Here is a 6000-nt window from a genome sequence, read left to right as displayed (position 1 = left end):
CCAATTCCAGATTGCAGTGGGGAAAAGCATGGGTCCCCGTTGGGGTACAGGCTGGCTCCCACAGCGGCACAAGCATGCAATGGGATGTAGCCTGGACAGGTACTTGCAGCACCAGAGGGCACCAGACAGCAAGGAGCAGGTGTTAACTGGGGCCTTGGGGGTGCAGAGTTACAGGGGTAGGAACAGTGGGGTGGGTTGGAAAAACAGACAGGAGGGACCATAAATAATGAATGTATGATGTCAGAGTGGCGATCTCAAAAAGCTTATCTACCTTTTTCATTCACTCTCTGTAACTGACTTGGAGTAAATCTCCAAATACATGGCTTCTGGGATTTCTCTTTGCTCTGTCAAATCAAGAAAGTAGGACTACAATATAAATTCAACCTACCCTCTCTACTAACTCTACCTCACTGAACCGGACGTACCATTTATACCCCAAATGTGGCTTTGCAAAACTCTTTAGAGAAGACGGAACAACCAGAGTTTTTTAACTTTGCAAGTATGGTGAAACTTGTGTTGTTGATCTGTATGGTCAGCACTCATTTACACCCCTAGAAGCAATAAGACAGAGGTAAACCTTTCAGCCATTGCATTGCACCACCAGTTGTAGCCCCCTCAGCCTAATGCCAAAGATACCACCTCTACACACCTGGCATCAGTCACTGAAGCCATTGGTCTCAGTTGATTTCCTGCCCTCTGTTAACAACCCCGGTGGCAAGAAGGCCCAGAGGCACTCCCTGTGACACAAATCTCTGCACTAATATGATCATTTGAACCCTGGAAAAATCAGGCTTTCTTTTTTCCTCTGTGTCCTTGTGCTCTGAAATTAGATTTCCTTAGATGTAGGGTAATTAATATGAGTCCTCTCCTCAAAAAAAGCACGTCAGACTACACAATTGACTCTTCAGCTGCAAGCTGAGAGAAGTATTACAGCCTTCCTACACAGCTGGCTCAAAATCCAGTCTCAGGACTCTAATGGACTGTTGAAGAGAAGCAGCTGTGGCCAAAGCAGACTCCCAGACTGGGAAATACTTGAAGGAAAAGAAAATACCATACCTGGCATGATGATTTATGGATGTGCTCAGAGTAAGACTTTCAATTGTTCCCCAGCTACATAGATATCTTCTTCTTTCTACCCTACAAATTAGATCCTTTAAATCCCCCATGTAAGTTCTTTCCCACTAAACATTTTAGTCAGGATAAAGGGGGTTTTATCCTTGGGTTTTGTTACAGTAACTGCTCAGAGCAATAGTGGCCTCCTTTGCAAAGGTCATTGCAGAGCCTTCCAGCTAAATTAGCTGCTTCAGGTCTGACAGCCCCTCATGTAAACTCACTTTCTTACTGCTCAGCTTGAGTTTCACAGCAAGCTGGGCCACCAGAGTGAAAGGATGTTATCTACCAATCACACCAGAGATTAGAAACACCTTGTTCTGGAAAGAAAACTAAGAAAAATATGAGGATGCGTATGAATAGAAAAAAGTATTCAGAAAACCTTGATGTGTCATCCTAATCATCTTCCTATTCATGAACGTATTTGAATCCTCTTACAAGGTTATGATAAGGAGTTGTTCACCAGTGTTACAAGAAGACAAAGCATTCTGTTTTTTTCCAAGCAGCAAGTTACAACATGAAAGCGAACGTGGTGTGCAGAACACTTTTCACCTCCACGTTCCCATCCAGAACTGTATTTTCCCTTGATAAACGATGAACTACGTCCTACAGCTGTGCTACATATTTCAGACTAACAAGGGCAGAAGTAAGGTCACACCAATTCTAGAGCGCTGTCTATTGAGACAAAGGGACTCAGGCTTGTGTCATGTGCTCTGTGTTTCATGCAGCATAGATTTAGACTATTTCCTTAATCCCTTGTTTTCCTGAGGACATGGCAACAGTTTATGTACACTGAAGTTAGAGACATGGCCAGCTTATGCATTTTTCCCTTCCTCTACCAAACATTATCTTGTTCCTTTAAACCCAGCTTAACCTTACTTTGCTTCCTGTTTCTTCAGGGCACATACACCAACAAGAGAAGTGAAAGCAGCTATTTCTGTTTCTTTCGACTGTTCTGAGCAGTTCCTGAATGCTTGAAAGTGAATAAGAGCCAGAGACACCTCCAAGAAGATGAGTGAATCTCTAGTTCCAGTTCAAAACAAAAGGGATCCTTGAACTAAACCTCTGGTGCCAAATTTCTCTCCTCATCTAATAACAGGAGTTTGATCTGCTGCCAGCAATGTATGGCAAGAGCTGAACAGTAAACTTGGGCATCATGTCACTGATCACCTGCTGTGTAAAAAATTCAGATGGTCATCTAGCCCTCCTCAGCACACAATGCAGACAGACAGACAAAGAGAGTACATCACATGCCTTTTTATTCCTACTTTGGGTTGGTACAGATTGTTCCTGGAAGGCGTCTCTTTGTCTCCATAGGGTGTGAAGACTGGTATGAGCTAGATGCTGAGCTATCAGGCTGGGGTTAGGTGAGAGGCACTGAAATCGGGGCATTTATATCTAGGATCTCCTGATGCTGTCAATTCCAAGGCATTCAGAGGACTGATAGTGGTGTCTCCAGTGATCTCATGTCTGTGTTGCTTTCTGGCTGTTTTTGTTTTCAGGAAGTTACTTCCCTTCAACCATGAACATGACTTCAGAGTTACAAAGATGATGGAAGAGAAAAAGGGGAGGTTACCTCTCCCACACTCTTAATGGCATCTGAAAAATGTCCAAAAGCTGCTCTTAAATGAGTAGCTCTGTGAGCAATGTAACTGGTGAGTCTTGATTTCCTATGGATTCCTGTTTACAGTTAAATTCTCTGGTGCTTAATAATGTACAAATGCCAATTACAGCTTCTCTGGCACTTGGAGAGGTCATAATGATCCACTCCCACGTAAAGTGTCTGGTGTCACATCTGAGCTCTGCCCGGGCCTTTCCTCCAGTGAAGGCGTACACATGATATGTCTCTTCTAGAGAGACATCTATTTTCCTGACTGGAATTCAGTGTGAGTTTAAAGACCTGAGTGGAATGACAGCAAAACAGAGCCAGTCTTCCAGCAAGCAGCAAGCCTCTTGAAAACTCAAAGAGAATCCATTTATACTGTAAGGAATAAACTGAGAATGGAAATACCTTTCCCTCTGTACAACTTTCAATGAAAACTTCTCTTCACCTCTGCCTCTCTTTCCTGTTACATCACACCTCTGAAGGCACAGACCCGGCAGATGGCAAAAAAGAATAGCTGCTTTTGTTAGTACTTAGATATAGAGCACCTTAATGTATGCTAGTAACTGCTAAGTTGAGTGGAGAAGCTTCCTGATGGAAAATTGTACCTCCCTTTAGGAAAAAAAAAAAAAAAAGAAAGAAAGAAAAAAGGTGGTGCTTGGAAAGATAAAGGGCAATTCAGTCCTTTGAATGCTCATATCATAAAACTGAATATGAAATAATTACCATAAATGAGGCAACTAGTTCCTACACCCTCTGCAACCTGGATAACATCCTTCTGTGTCATCAAAATTAAAGTTACTTGCGGAAAACACATCACTTACTGCTTTATCTCAGTTGCCCAAGCTCACACATACAAAAGAAGAAGACCAAAGTCTTCTAAATTGGTTCTCTCTACAAAGAAATTTAATTCTGCAAGGATTTTAAGTCTATTTCTTTCTCCAAAATTACTGGCACTAGGATAGGCATGATTTTATCCCTAAACAGGGTGTTCCTTAGGCTCTTTGCCAATTTAATTGGCTTATTCATATCCTTCCCTTCCAGATTACCTCAGGGTGATTTACATGTTGGAGGCCTATAAACACTGATGAATCAGTACATGAAAACAAAAAACATTGCTCAGTGTCTGACAGGGTCCTCACTGGTTTTTGCCCCCAAATTAATTGTTCTCACTGGAACAACCTCATATGTCATCAACCTCTGACATCATTCTAATGCTATACAGAAAAAAGAGTTGCTAAAACACAATGGCACTACTGTAATTTGTTTTTTACCAGTGTTTCCAGGTACTCTGTAGGAGCAAGCAACAGGTGAGGTTTTCAAATGGGAAGATACAGATATTCCCAGTCTGGCTTCTTCAGTTGACTGGTCATTTTGAAGACTGTCTCCTTCTGATTTTCCATCAATAAATCACTGTCATTGAGCTTTAAAGAAATGCAAATACAAAGACAATTTAATTTCCTTTCTCTAGAAAACATAACTTTTGTTGTAGCAGTTCAACATCTACATAAAAACTAATATGTTTTTATTTAGAAAAAGCTAGTGGCCTTCCAGTGAATTCAAAACCATTTCCTTCACATGTTAAACACGAACTACATCTGTAGGAAATATTTTGCAGGCCAATTAAGGACAACTTTACCTCTACTAAATACAGAAACAAGCAAAGATTTGTATTCATGAATAAAGAAAGAGCTGAAAGAGGTTCATTTTGCCTTTTTGTCGATTAAAGTCTTAGACTTGTATGTATCTTCTTTTTGTGACATGAACGTTTTCATAGAATCATAGAATGGTTTGGGTCAGATGTCACCTTAAAGATCATCTAGTTCCAGCTCCACTAGACCCCATCCAAACTGGCCTTGATAAAATGGTTTTGATAAAATGCAATAGAAAGCTTTACAGAACATACTTCTCTACAACTTTGGTAACAATTTAATATCTTTTGCCTCAGTATTCTCACAAAAAGCAGTCACTCCATCACCCTCTAGGGATTCAAACACATTACATTTCCTCCTTACATTGTATGTCCCTGCAGTACCTCTCCTAAGCAAGCTCCTTGCTTCTAAACCAGAGCCATTACAGGCTATACAGCCACTCATGGAAACACAGCACCCTTCCAATGAGTTCCTATTCTGCTTTCCAAAAAAATCTCCATGCCTAACACCCATCTCGCTAAAATCATCAACCAGCACTTTTTAATCCATTTTGCAGTAAATTTCCATAATGTCTTTAAAAGCCACAGAATGCTTCATAAGGCAGTCCTCACCATTCTGGTACTTGTTTTCACGAGGACTTTCATATATCAGATGCTAATAAACTCAGTACTCCTAATAACAGAGTCCATTCACTTACATACCTGCTGGAGGATGAACAATTTTCAACCATTACAGCTGAAATATTTCAAAGTCCAGTACTTTTAAAACAGTGCAAATGCCTTAAAACTAGTTTCCCTATTTGCACTGGCAGTCATGCTTACAGGTGTCATGCACTTATTAGTTCTGCTTAGATATTAAAACTTGCACACTAATTCACTCATATTTGCATTCACTGACTGTACTTATCTGCAAAAAAATCTACAATACATTTGTCATGCCTACGTTGACTCTATACAACATGTTCATACAGAAGTTCCAAGCAACATCACAGAATTATTACAGTCTTTATATGTAAATGCAAGTGAGCCACTGCATGAAGCTTTTAATATATAATACAGGAAAACAAATGTGTAATGAAATGGTAGGAAGAATGAGGGGTGGACTCCCTAGAATTAAAGCACATATACACATAATTTTTATAAACAGCTGGAATGTTTCATTCCTACCGAGTACTTTAAAAACACAAACCAGTAAACAGAATTCAGATCTCACAAGAAGTCCATTTCAGGACTGGATCATTTAGACTAATAGAGAAGCACTGCCTAATGTGAGGGAAATAAACGGAGCCCACACTCTAGACTCACTGCAGGAAAGTGGAGACCTGGCAGCCCTTTGAATTCCTCCTCTTTGATGCACAACGAAAAAGGATAAAAGGGTGTGCGTACTTGCCCTTGTCTAGTTTTCACTTTCTTTAAGAAAAGAGCTATGCTGATTCAGGGCTTTAGCTGCAGCCCAGGAGAATTTTTGTCCTTATATTCCCCACACATTAAAACCACTTTTTGAAAGTTCTCAAGATTTTCTCTCCCTTTCCTTAATTCAATCAATTCTAGTAACAGACACTTCTTTGTTGCTTGTCACCAAAGTATTTTAAGCACTTTGAATCCTGTCTCATTTTAGACTTGTTTCTAAAGGAGT

This window comes from Motacilla alba, chromosome 3, assembly GCF_015832195.1.
Source record: "Motacilla alba alba isolate MOTALB_02 chromosome 3, Motacilla_alba_V1.0_pri, whole genome shotgun sequence".
NCBI classification, from domain to species: domain Eukaryota; kingdom Metazoa; phylum Chordata; class Aves; order Passeriformes; family Motacillidae; genus Motacilla; species Motacilla alba.
Note: the sequence above shows the minus strand (reverse complement) of the source record.